Raw genomic sequence first — 14,621 nt, 5'->3', positions numbered from 1 at the left:
GGGGCAATGTCACCCCTTCCTCCAGTTTTTTCCCTCCCTTGCTTGCCCACAAGTTCATTTTCAACATAGTTTTTACTGAGTACCACTATTGCATTTGTTCAGCGTTTGTCCCTCCATTTCTGTGCTCCCTCTTACCCTACCCCTAAGAAAAACAGAACAAACAAGACAAAAACAGAGAAAAAACACTCTTGTTTCCATTTCCTGGAATCTGTTTCAGTAAGTATTATATGATCAGAGGCACAGAGGCATTGAGCCTTTGTGTTCCTCCCTTAAGAGTATCCTCCTTTGGTCTCACTCTCTATGGATGCTTACAGTCCTGTATAATTTATCAAATCCTGGTGCACTTTATATCTAGCTTCTGCATTTGAGAGAAAATCTGCACCATTTGTCTTTCTGAGTTTAAGACATCATTCTTTAGCGAAGTCTTTAATATTTTTGTTACTACTTTTCACATGTTTTTAAGGTAGATGTTAAGTGTCACTATATTACATATGAAAATCTTGAAGCTGTAGAAAGTTAAGTAAATTCTCAAGAGCATAAATAGTAAGGGGGAGAGCCTGTGTTATTTATATTACCTAAAATTGTTTTTTCAATTAATTCATCCTTCTCTCCATACATTTATTTATTTATTCAACAAGCATTTATTGAATGTAACAAAATGAGAATTTTAAGAAAATAGCAAGCAAGTATTAATCATCTATAACACAGTAGGTGTTAAGTGAATGTTTGTTAAACTGAACTGAATTCTTTATGAAAATTTACATGTAATGTGCCTGGCACTTGCTAAGTGCTCAATAAATGTCATCTATTATTAATAGTATTGTGTAAAACATTGTACAAATGCAAGGAATTGTTAATATTATTCTTGCTTTGATCCCTGTTCAAATTTTAATGACTAGTGAATAGATAGTCTCAAAATGTCTATATTTATAGGAACCTAGCAATTCATAAATGTTGAATTGTGCTTTTATCTACAATGATACTTGGCAATTTTCTATAAATGCTAGACAGAGAAGTTCAGGTTTATAAAAGTGTAGGCATGTGATGATGATAATGAAAACTGTTTATTAAAAGGTAAAAATATCTCCCTAGGCATATATTTTGCTATGCTGGCTGCATTAAATCAACAACTACTTTATTTTCTCTGCAATGCTTTCTGAAAATAGGGTCTGGGCAAGAGATATACTTTTGCTCTCAACCTCTAAATTTAACCCAAACAGACACTAACAGATCCACCTTTTTAATTAATAGGCATAGATATAGATGAGAATTTCAAATGAATGAAAGGGTATCACTATTGATCTCCTCATGAGAGTATATAGAATCTTTTCAAGATTCTATATGGGATCTTATACTGCAACAATAATTACCATCCCCTTGTCTCCAGTGTTATTAACTCTCTTTCCACCTCTCTCCTGTGTGTCTCTCTCTAAGCTTTTGAAAATCTTTCAGCCTTAATTATTTCATTTCTATCCCCCCCAATAGACTAACACTTAGTTCTTCTCTGTCATAACTTTTGATAAGATTTTAATATACTAAGAAATCCTTGTATTTGCATTATAATGTCTAGGCTTAAGTTAGTGTCCATATCCACTATGAGCAGCTGTTATCCAGTCATTGAGCTTCTCTAAGGACCTGAAAGGACCTCGTGTTGCTGAACTGAGTTTGTGGTAATTTTTCTTGCCAGTTATTTATACTAACCTATATCTTGGATAGAGAGCTGCTTACATCCCTTTTCCTCCAGGCAAATGTTGAGATATTTGTTTTTCCCCCACAGGACTTTATTGAGCATTTTCATGTGCCATGTGCTGTGCTAAACATTGTTGATGCAGTATGAATGTGAATCTCCCCTAAGAGGGAACTTTCATAGATTTTACTAGCTTATCTCTATGAGTCATAATTATTACTCTCATTGCTACTTATTTGCTCTGAGAGTCACTTCTTAGGTTCACTCCTTAAGACTTTCACCCCTTTCCTGTGCCATTCACCTGTATCAGAACCTGTTGCATTATGTTTTGAAGTGAGACAAAGAAGTCACTATGACTATTTGACTCACAGAATATTAGATTTTACTGGCTCTAAGAGTCCATCACAATTTGGAATACTTAGCAATGGCCCAACTCAAGACTGACAAATACCTTTAAAATATCCAAATTAGAATATCTTATCCAATCTTGTCCTAATTCCAGTTTTCCTAGTACCAAGGCAACCATTATAGAAAAAATAAAAATGTCTGATACTTTTTGCATCCAGGGTTTTGCTTCCTTTGACAACGTAAAATAGGTCATGGAAAAATTTCTACCTCAGGATAAACATTAAAAATTTTAATTGCTGGTATTTATCTACAGCAAATTAAGAAGACAGTATTTTTTTACCTTTTCAAGGTAAAACATTCTTCATGTCTCTCAGAGAAGGTTATAAATGATCCTAAGGCCTTAGCACAGGTCTGGAAATCAGCTAGTTGTAGAAAACAATTTTTTTAAAGACAGAACTGAAAAGCCATTTTGCAAATATATGATCACATAAGGCAAAATATCTATTGGCAAAAGGAAAGCTAGGAATTTTGGAAATATTGGGCATGTTCATTATAATTTTGATTACCTCTCAGACCTTTAAAGGATTGTTATTAGGGCTCTATAGTATAATATTTTGGAAACATACATAACTTTTTAATATTAGTTCTTAATAATACCAAAGACTGAGTTTGATATGTTCTAAGAATTGCTCAGAGTTGTCATAAGACAACTGAGATTTGTATCTTCACTTGTGCAGAAATCAAGACTAGAGGAATATTTATACAACTAGTAAATAGGGGAGCTAGCCAGAAACCCTCTGACTCCAAGTTCATTTTTCTCTTTGTAATCCAGGCATGGGAATTGTTGAAAAAGAGGAATACAAGCAAAGCATGAAGGATATTGTGTATCACCTTTGGTAGATCTGAAATTCCTTTGACTGGCCCTCTATTACAGAAAACTGGAGGCCCTGGGTTCAATTCCTCAGCACCACATAAGGAGAAAAAGCCAGAAGTGGCACTGTGGCTCAAGTGGTAGAGTGCTTGCCTTGAACTGAAGAGCTGAGGGACAGTGCCCAGGCCCAGAGTTCAGGTTCCATGACCGACAAAAAGAAAAAAGAAAAGAAAGAAAATTGGGATTAGATTAATTCTCAGAAGTATTTTTATTTTATTTTACTGTGATTAAGTTGTTGTACAAAGCAACTGCTATTTAACAAAGCAGTTTATGCATACAATGTATTTTGATCAGGGTCACTCCTTTCAGCACTCTAATCTATTGCTCCAAAACTACCCCTTCCTTTGCATTTCTTAATTTTGTAGGGTTTACAATGAATTAATGACATTTTCCTCCTTTCTCCTCTTCATTTCTCTACTTCTCTCTACTTGACTCGACCCCACCCCTTTCAAGTACCAATTTCCTGGTGTTTATGTTGTTGAATTTTGACTTTGCCTTTATATGGAATTACACTATTTGAGTTCTCCTTTGAATCTACCATATTGTAGTTAATCCCACCTAATGGATCTACTTATGTTTCTACTAAACTTATTTTTTTGAGTATCTAGTCTGTGCTAGATCCTGGAATGATATATATAAATCTGATCTAAATTCATCTTTAAAGATTATTTATTTATTTATTGTTCTGTTCCTGGGGCTTGAACTCAGGACTTGGACACTGTCCCTAAGCTTCTTTTGCTCAAGGTTAGTGCTACCACATAAGCCACAGCTCTACTTCTGGATTTTTCTGAGTAGTTTGTTGGAAATGAGTCTCAGAGATGATCCTGTCCAGGCTGGCTTTGCACTAGACTGGCTTTGCAACATGATAATCAAATCTTAGCCATCTGAGTAGCTAAAATTACATGTGCCCAGTTAGGATTTAATTTTTTAAGAAATTGAAATAAAGGTAGAAATGGTGGTACACCCTTGTAATCCTAACAGGTAGAGAGAGGAAGGGGGGGGGCGGGTAGGGAGGAAGGTATGGAAAGAAGAAGAAAAAAAGGAGAGGAGAGGAAAAGAGAAAAGAGATAATTACTGTTAATTTCTCTTCTTTTTCAAAAATGCCATGCATTGTGTCTAGAACTTAATGCCTGTTCATGAAAGTTTGATTTACTGTTCAGGACTGTTTTTTTTCCTAACCAATTCCATTATAAAAGAACTTAATAAGGATTCTTGGGACATAAATAGATTACTTTTTGCTCTTTAGCTTATGATCAAGTATATTAGAAAAATGAAATGTTTCTTCCTGAGTTCAGATATACTTTAATATTAGGGAGTTTGGAAAAGCAAATAAGTAAGCTCATCAAGTAGCACATTATAAAACTCTAGCCAGTTAAAGAAGAGGTGACTGAAATAGAAGGGATTATCTCCCACTCACTCTAGTGAGAAGAAAAGGAACAATTAAAATGAATATATTAGTGACAATATTATTTTAATTTCAATATTTCCATTATGTTTACTCTAATTATATGTTGAATAGAGTTTTTAGTGCAATTGAAACTCTATGACAGAGTTTAAAAAGAGTAAACTTGGAATATAAAGACAGCTCTTGCTGAGTGGAAGGGTTTTCTTGATACAATAAAGAAGACAGGGCATTAAATGTGGGGAACATGTGTAGTTGTAAGAGAGGCAATGGAGATAAAGTCCCAGAAGCACTAATCTTTGTCAAATATTTCTTTCCAAACAGCATAATGTAAAAGATTCTTTATACATTGTTTTTTTTAAAATAGCATGTTAGTGTAAGAGAGTGGAGAAATGAGAGAAGCAAGTAACATCTTTGTTTTTTTTTATCATTGCCATATTTTAATTATCTTTAATTCAAAAAAGTTCCCATTCAACAAGTCAGTTCATAAAAACAATGAATCTTGGTCAATATCACTCATTTCATCATTCTTCCCCATCCCTCTCAACCTAATCCCTCCCCACAAGAGAAGAATGCAGTATCTTTTAATTTTTTTATTGAACATCATTTAATTTCAGAATATGAAAATGCTTTAAAGATTACTTCAGGCTTGAGCTAGGATAGAATGCTTGCCTAGCATGAGCCAGGCCTTGTATTCAATTTCTCAACACTGGACAAAAAGAATTACCTGTTCCTAATAAAGAATGAATATTAAAAATGAGGCTCAAGTCTGGGAACATAGCTCAGTGGTAGAGAACTTTCCTAGCATTCCGGAAGCCCTGGGTTCAATGCCTAGAATCACAAACCAAACCAAACAATAACAAAAATAAGACTCATAGAGAGCTGGAACAAGGTAGACAGAACAATGTCTCCAACATAGGTCTCAGCTGTTATTGGCCAAACCAAAAACCCTAACCTCAACTACTACATGGGTAACTTCAAAAAGTCTTACCCAGGCTAGGTATGAACACAGTTGCTTATAGATATCAGTATGACTGGACATTTGCTTAATCTCTATGCTATGTTAAATGAGAACTTAGCTGCTTGTCCAACAACTAAAATTTCCTTTACTTAGTGTCTTTTGTTGAGATTTTACTTTCATCATGATCAGGCCTGGCTAGTTTCCCAGATTCTGAGACTCCCAACAGCTCAAGTCTTCCCTGACCTAATGCTGTGTGAGCCATCCCCGTCAGTGTTGAGTCATCTTCACAGCAGAACTGGTTACTCAGTCTGTCCTGCTCAGCAGATTTGTGTTCTTGTTTTTACCTCAAAGTCTTTAAAGGTCAGGACTAAACACTGACACATCCCTTTTTGAATTTGAACGAGAAACCCAGATGCTTGTTCTGATCAGAGGAATTTTATGGTTGGTTCATCCCACTGACCCTATCATCATCCTATTTCTCATGGCTGTTTCTAGAGTTGGACAATTACTGAGAAAAATTTCTGGAACTTGAATCATTCTTACTCTTCTTCATTATATATTTAGTTAAAGACTTTAGTGGACACTTACTGAATAACTCCTCCTCCTCTGTCAACGTGATGACATTAGAAGATGAGGCCCCCAACAAAAGCTGTTCATTAAATATTTATTGAATTATTTTAGTAGGAATACTTCCTCCCCTAATTTCCAAAATGATGATTTTAGAAGATGTGGCCTTTGGAGAAGTGATTAGGTAGTGAGGGTGGGGCCCTTATGCATGGGATCAATTAGAGAGCTGCCTTGCCCCTTCTACTTATGTAGGGATGCAGCTAATAAGTGCTGTCTAGTTCTAGAGAATGAGCTGTTACCAGGCATTGCATCGATCAACACCTTGATCTTGGACTCCCAAGCCTCTAAAACTTTGAGAAATAATTTTCTGTTTTTTATGAGATACCTAGTAAGGTTTTTCTTTTTTAAAAAATCATTAATCATTAATACACTAAGTGCTACAAAGAACATGTACAGATTTCAAAGAGAAATTTAAATTTAAGAGAAGACTTTGTGATTGAAAAGGGAGGGCAATGAAGAATTTATGGGAAACTATTAGGTATCTGTGTAGGGGCTAAAGTAGAAGTTGGTGTTGGTCACAGAGGCAGGAAAAAGAATAAGTAGTACTGAAGGAGAACTGAGTTTGAGATGAGGCAAAGATATGTGATCATGTCTCCAGTTTTACACAGAGCCTCTAGAATATCCAGGTAAGTGTCTAGCTGACAGTTGAGCCTATAAATCTGAATATCAGAAGAGACATAAAGGAAATTTACAGAAATTTATTTATACTACCACATGGATGACAGTTCATACTACTTCCAGAGATTTAACATAAAGAGAGAAGAGATTCTGCCTTTCATAGAAGCTCCAACAGGCATAATTATGGAGCAGATCATTAAATATTCAGCATAGTTTAAAACAGACTAAAGCAATTTTGTATAATTTCCAAATATTAATATCTTTTTATATCTTAATCCTTTCATTATCATAAGCATTTATTCAAGTTAGGTATCATGCACACTCTTGGCAGGATTTTGGTATTCTTATTCTCACAGTTCATAAACCTAGAAATATAAATGGATTGAAAATGTTTGGCATTAATAGACTTGTTTTGCTTACATTTGCATTGCTTGGTGGTTCTAAAAGAAAAGAGTATGGGCTTTGTTAATATATGGATCTGGGGTTTATTTTCAGTTCTACTTTCCCACTAAGGCAGACATGTTGATTCATATCTTTGAACTTTGATTTTCTCATTTCTAAACTGCAGTTTATGATGGGAATGAAAAGGAGAAAACAATAACAACAACAAAAGATCAGTGTTGAAGGTAACAGTTAGAAAATCCATTACTGCCATGAATCATACTAAGCCTTTCATCATCTTTCAGGTACCAGCAGCTCCTCCTGTGTGGGAAGTGAGCAGAATGTGAGAATCAAATGTGATTCTTGGTCAGTAACCACCATAGACTTATAGCAATAGAAAATCTGTCTAGGATGACCTCGTGCTTTATGGGAACACAATTTTATCATAAAAGGCACACATCAAAGTTTTCTTACTGTAAATGAACTCTCAACTAACTTAATTCTGTGAGCAATACCAACTGGGATTGAATTACCAAAGCCAATCTGGCATCTTCTCTCACTTGCTACACACAGAGAATATATCCTCATTAAGGTAAGTAGGGTCAGATTGAAATCCCATGATGGGACTAGAGTGAAACTGTGATTAATCTCCCTGATTAATGGCTTTTCTGTTTAGGATTTGGTTCTGTATATCAGTGAAGCAGTCTAAATAGCATGCATCTTTGCTATGTTGCTTGATAGTGGCCTTTCCATTTTATTTATTTATTTATTTAAAAAATGTTAAACATATTTTAAGTAGTTGTACAAAGGAGGTACCACTTAACAAAGCAGTTTATGGATCTTGATCAGTGTCACCCATTTCAACATTAATACCCATCCCCTCCAGTCCATCCCTTCCTTTACTTTTCTTAATTTTGTAGTATATGCATTCAATTCTTGGCTGCATTATCTGCTCCCCCTCCCCAATTCATTCATCTATCCATTTCCCCTTGGTCCCACCCTACCTTTTGCAAGTACTTGTTTCTTGTTGAGCTTTGACTTTGCCTTTCTAATTAATTACACTATTTAAGGTCTCCCTCAAATATACCATTTTTCACTTAATGCATTTTTAATCTCTTGCATACTACCAACATATTGACTTATATGAATGGGATAGTAAATAGAGTATTCTAAGACATACAAGAAAAGAAAATTCAACTTTTTCATTTTCATGTCAGTTTCACCAATAGTATCTTTTGCAACATACACAAACTCTCTGATTTGGAGGAAGTTATAATCTACTAGACCAGAAAGTAAGTTAAATGATTCCTATTCTGAATCAAGACTTTAGCCACTAGAACAAGCAGAAGAAAATTGAGAGAAACTAGTTTCTTCTGCTTGATCTAGTGGCTAAAGTCCCTTGAATGTGAGCATAGCTACTTTTAACAATAGATTTCTAAGTAAAAAGACCCTGGTTCCACAGAAAAATGTCAACAGTACAGATTTTATGTTGACTTAATGTTTTCTAATCATGTGCTAGGTACAAAGCTTATTTGACCATCACAATTGGTTTTTGGTGATACTGTAAATATTTTTACTGCTATGGTTCATAGAAGTTAAATGAATCCCAAGTCAAAAAATTGTTTTACAACATAGCTTCGTGTACATTTCATTGTTGCAATGGCTTCACCTGAATCCCTATTTAAACAATTTGTTTTTTCCCTTCCCCTCCCCAAATTATAACAATATCAAATACAGTGAAAACAGGGGTTATACCATGGGGGAGGGACATAAAAAGCAACAAAAAATCACCTTATAAATATGTTAGAAACAATAGCAAGAAAGAAAAACCACTTGAGTCCTTATCTTGGGGTTCATTTTGCCTAACATCAACTTATCTGACCTTTTCTGCTTGTCTCAGAAAACTTTGTCAGGGAGATGCCAGGGAGATGGGAAGGGGAAACAAAAGAGGAGGCAACAATGTCTGATAAGAAATGTACTCATTACCTTGCTCATGTAATTGTAACCCTCTGTACGGTATTTTCACAATAAATAAAACTTATTGATAAAAAATGTTTTAATAGCAAAGCCTGTGTTACAAATAAAAGACTATAAAGTAATTAGCACAATGAAAGGACATAGAATTGAGGATTTGATACAGCTCAGGACAGAATTTTTTGGTTTGTTATATTGTTTTTGGTGAGTTTCTAAGATAGTTTTTCTGTTAGTCTCATCAAACTAATTATGATTTTTAAACAAATAATTCTAGTATGCTAAATTACTGGGGAAAATCATGAAATTAGGATCCTTATTGGCCCTCAGCATAGCAGTCCTCTTTCAGCTCCATTTGTTGAATCCAGCCCTTCCAAATCTAGTCCTCTGGCTCAATACATGGCCTTATGTCATTTCTTTTTCCTGGGTATATTTCCAGGTAGTCAAGTTTACTGGTTTTAATGTTAAGATCTTGTCAGATTTTTATCTTATAAAAATTAATTTTCCTTTGTACTAGGATTTCAGGCATCAGGTCTAAAGTTTTTAAGCTTGAAAATTAATGTCTAGTATATTAAATATTACTAGCAGTCATATATAAATAGATCCTACTGTAAACACTCACCTATTGAAAACTTTCACATGGATATTGAGACACCCATGGATAGATTAATAGTTTTTTAAATTTTATTTTATTGTAAAGATTCTTGTCTGGGAATGTGGCTTAGTGGTCGAGTGCTTGCCTAATAGTTTTTTAAAAGTTTTTCAGTATTTATGATTATGAATCTTCTCCCAGAGAAGAATCACAATGTTTGTATGTTAGACTCTTGACAAACCTACACTTAGCTTGTTATTATCTATTAATTAAGAAAATGAATTACTTTGTAAAATAGTTTTTGGATGGTTGCTTGGAGAAGGTATTGTGCATTCATGTATCTATAAATCATAGGAAATATCATTGAAATAAGAAAGAAGACATATATTTGGACATTATTTTGAATTATTTAGTTGGATCTACAATTGGCTGAAGTCCAAGAAATAGGTACCTTAAAATATACATATTGTAAATTTCATTTGAACATAGTGTCTTGTACATCTCATTGTTACAATGGGTCAACCTGTATCCTTGTTTCAGCATTGTTATTTCCTTCCCTTCCCCAAATTAGAAAAATGTATATAAAAGATGCAGGGCACCGGAATCAAATACAGTAACAACAGGGGTTATATCATGGTGGAAGAACAAACAAAAGAAACAAAAAAAATTCAGGGGGGGAGGAGTTGGGGAGGTGGGGAAGGAAGGGACAGTAGGGGAAAAACAAAGGAGGGGGTAACAATGCTTGATAAGAAATGTACTCATTACCTTACTAACATAACTGTACTCCCTCTATTCAGTATCTTTACAATAAAAAATAAATTTAAAAAAAGATAAGACTGGCTCCATTTTGTAGGTAATGGAAAACCACCATGGAAGGTAGAATAAATTATATTGCTAACACACACACACACACACACACACACACACACATATTTACATACACACAAACACACACACACACACACACACACTTACATATTATCTGCTGCTTATATAACTTAGATAGGGCCCGCAAGAGAACCATAAAAAATCTTTAGTAATTAATTTAAAAGGCTATAGTTTGACCATTTGTGATTTATAGTTTGACCATTTGTGAACTCACCAATGTTCTTTTTAGTTAGTCTTCACAGAACAACAGATCTATGGCATAGTAACATTTGTACCAAATGGTGGAGAAAGATAGCCTTTGAAAAGTTAAGTTATTGACCTATATTCACACTAAGCTTGTTAGTTGGGGAGCTGTGATTCAAACCTTTGTTTATAGCTCCAAAAGCTTGCCTCCTTAAGGAGAACTGTAGAGAGTTGGAGATTTTTGGGTCCCAGACCACCAGATTTGCTGTAACAGGTTGACTCTATCTGAAAAGATAAGGATTCAAATGTTTTTTCTTTCTTGCTATTGTTTCTAACATATTTATAAGATATTTCTTTGTTGCTTTGTATGTCCCTCCCCCACGGTATAACCCATGCTTTCATTGTATTTGATGTTGGCATAATTTGTGGAGGGGAAGGGAAAAAACAAATCGTTTAAATAGGGATACAGATGGACCCATTGCAACAATGAGATGTACAAGTTGTTATGTTGAAAAACGAACTTTACAACTTTGGCTGGGGGTGCAGGGGTAGGGGGTGAGAGATGGGAAGGGGAAACAAAGGAGGAGGCAACAATGCTTGATAAGAAATGTACTCATTACCTTGCCCATGTAATTGTAGCCCCTCTGTATGGTATTTTCACAAATAAAAAAAAAAGAACTACTAAGTGTTGTAGTGAATAGGGTAGGTAAATGGAAGAAGAGAAATACTTACAGGATCTGTACTACAGTCTAAGAATTATGTTAAGCTCTGTCAAGGATATTTCTTAATCTTATCTTCACTGTAATGCAAAGATAGCTATTCTTATTTCTGTATTGTCAAGGAAGAATTGAGTCTCAGACAGGTTAAGGAATTTACCTAAAGCAAAGCAACTAGCAAGTTAGCATAACCAGAATTCAGATTAAATATTTGAAGAGAAGATCCTTACTTATCTCCACTACAAAATGATAGAAACAAATAGAATAAGGAAACAATTTTACACAAAACATTTCACACAGAAAAGAGTGACTAGCAAAAGCAACAGGAAAAAAAGAAATATAATTCAGCTCTTGAGAGATTCATCTTTTTAGTTTCAAGTTCCAGTTCATTTCAATACTAAGAACAATGTGTTCTGGACATTAAGGCTAAAGCCTGTAGCTATTTGAGAATGTGTTTGAGATGTTGTAATCAAGGTGATCTTCCTGAAGTTTATTTTAAAATAGAACCAATGAACTTTAATAGCTATCTGTGGGCCAGATATTTATTACTCAGCCATGCTCCATTCCGGTCTAGTTAAAGTTCTTTCTGCCCTTTTGAAACAAAACAAAACTAAAATGTTTTGGAGCTATGCTTATGAGACACTTACTCACTCCTTCTTACCTAAATAGAAATAACTGGTTGTACAGAATTTCAAAAAAAAATGGGGAAGTGTTGATAGATTAGAGAGTGGAAGTAACTCATATCTCTTTTCTGCACTACATTAAAGAAATACTTCTAGAATCTTTGACAACCAAACTTTCCTGCTGATTGAATCACCCCTCTCAAGAAAGTAATAAAAAAAGAATGAGGTAAACATATTTCTCAGAAATTATCTATTCTTTCAGTGCAGTTACTTCTACCAACTTTCTTAGAGAGAGAAAATATCTGCTTATTTGAGGACACTTGGCATTGCTATGTAGAAGGAGCTTTATTCAATGTGTGGATTAAATCCTTTGCCTAAGTTAATAATGTAGGAATCATTTCTCCATGTACTATTCACATGGACTATGTATTTTTTAAATATATTTGACCATAGGATTATATCTTTTTATTTCCACCAATTACTTTGCTTCTCTTACAAATACTATAGCATAGAGTGAACCAAAGCAAAATCCAGAGGGTTTTAATATTTCCTACAGGAATTAATTTTCTATGTAACTTTGTCAGTCACCCCTTATCAACCTTTTTAACAGGATCACTTAGGTAGGAAAAATTTTGGCTAAGGCCTTTGAGATGGAACAAAGGATTGAGTCTCCAGAGGCAAGAAATGAAACCCGTAGGTTAAAACTCATACCCATGTCATAAAATGATATATCATTTAATGCTACTGGAATTTAAGCTTACGTCATTGAGTTTGCCAAACTGGCACTATACCACTCCTCCAACCCTTTTGCTTCTAATTTTCTCCATAGGCATCATAACAACAGATGAAGAATTATTCACAAAGCAATATTGTTACCCATGATAATGAGGAATGATAGACATGATTCAACTGACAGAGGCTTTCCATACTCTGCTCTTAAGGGGTTAGAAAGTACAGATTTGCTTAAGACAGGTTGTGGTTACATATTAAAGTTCACATTCCAAGAAGCATATATCCATTCTAAATTAACTACATATCAGGTAGTAAGTTAAGCACACAGAGGCACTTACCCTGCCTTTTGACAGAATACTGTAGAAAGCCTAACATCCAGACCCTTTGTCTTTACTCAGACACAAGATAAGCCATCACACAGCCAGCAATTTTCCACTGGCATCAGGCATTCTTCATGCACACTGTGAACACATACTTCCAGTACCCAGTCATAGTTCCCAGGGGACCCTGGGGTTCCTACATGTTACTTTAGTCATTTTTAAAATAAAGTATTGAGTTTATGCTCTGGGTAGCCTGGGCTAGATCCTTTTATTTATGCTTTCTGCATAGCTGGGATGATAGGTATGTGCCACCTTGCTCAGCTTTTAGTTAGTTGAAATGTCTTATGAAATTTTTGCCCCCAATCTCTGCCTTCTGAGAAGCTAGCTTTAGTAGTTAGGGTTAGTATTTAGTGGTTAAGGTTAGAGGTGTAATCTCCTGTACTTGACTTCATGAAGTAAATTTTGCTAAGAAACCTTTTCTGTTTATGTTTTTGTGGTATCTCTTTTAATACAAGAGACTGAGATTTCTATCTGTGTTAGAAGAAGAAATATAAGGTATTCTCCAATAGCATAGTTTTTGTCTCATTTTTAATAAGTCCAACTTAAAATGAATGAGAGATATGCAAAGTCACCTTATAAATGGTTCCTGCTCCATGAGGCTGACTAGTTATCATTTTTAAACAAAATATGAATCATAGAAAAGGGAGTACAAAGTATTATTTAGAGGAGCTCTGACAAACTTGTTTTAAGAGGCAGCCATAGAGGCCATGGGGTGGGTCATTTTAATGCAGAGATCCTAGTCAGAGATCTAAATACAGTCTAATTAGTCATTTTTGTTATAAATACACTCTCTGGGATTCACAGTGCTACTATCCAGAGTCACAATGATAGACTAGACAACAAAGAATTGTCTCAGCCAGGCAAAACTGCAGAAGAGTGCATCATCAGCCAAAAAATCTGACAAACACACAGAATAGGCAGGCTTCTCCCTATTTATCCCTGCCCTTATTCTCAGATTGGTTGAGCTTAGGTTCACAAGCTTCTCAAGACTGGTTAGTTTGAAGAGAGTAAGATGCATTTACGTAAGGTGATCATTATAAGACTGAAATAAGATTAAGAATCTCAATGATCATACTTCTGCTATTATTTGAACCTGAGAACAACCATTTAAGACAAACCCTTATATTACAAAATTCCTTCCTTATCCCAAAGCAGTTCTTCTTTTCTTGTCTTTTTTTGTTGTTTTTGATATTGTCTTAGCAGAATAATCAACAATGGTCAAGCTACCAGGCTAAGGCAGGAACTTTTGATAGAAAAGAGGGCTTTTCTTACATTTTGAATAATCATTTTGTGTCTGGTACAGAGGAGTGAGTTGACAAGAAGATTTTATAAGATTGCTTGGCTTAAAAAAATGACTTGTAGCTGAAAGAACTTGCTAGAGACAGTGTCTTCCCCTATCTTGCTATGTACCTTTGGACAAATGACTTCTACTCTCTGACATTGATTTTTTTAACCTGGTTGGGCTACTTTTTTCAGCATCATGATTTTCCATATACTGCTTTCCCTACACCCAGGTGAGAGTCTCATCTTGTCTACCTCTGTCTTTTCTCATCTACTGAATTCCTGATGCCTTTCAGGGCT

General features: G+C 34.9%; 1 protein-coding gene across 1 annotated transcript in view; it reads left to right on the top strand.

Moving 5' to 3' along the window:
* Window positions 1-14,621, top strand: part of Agbl4 (AGBL carboxypeptidase 4) — a 1,043,215-nt gene that overhangs the window by 438,196 nt on the left and 590,398 nt on the right. The window lies entirely within an intron of this gene.

This window comes from Dipodomys spectabilis, unplaced genomic scaffold (assembly GCF_019054845.1).
Source record: "Dipodomys spectabilis isolate Male_0828 unplaced genomic scaffold, ASM1905484v1 ptg000002l, whole genome shotgun sequence".
In the NCBI taxonomy this organism is placed as follows: domain Eukaryota; kingdom Metazoa; phylum Chordata; class Mammalia; order Rodentia; family Heteromyidae; genus Dipodomys; species Dipodomys spectabilis.
The sequence above is the reverse complement of the archived record's forward strand: the minus strand, read 5'-3'. Positions and strand labels throughout refer to the sequence as shown.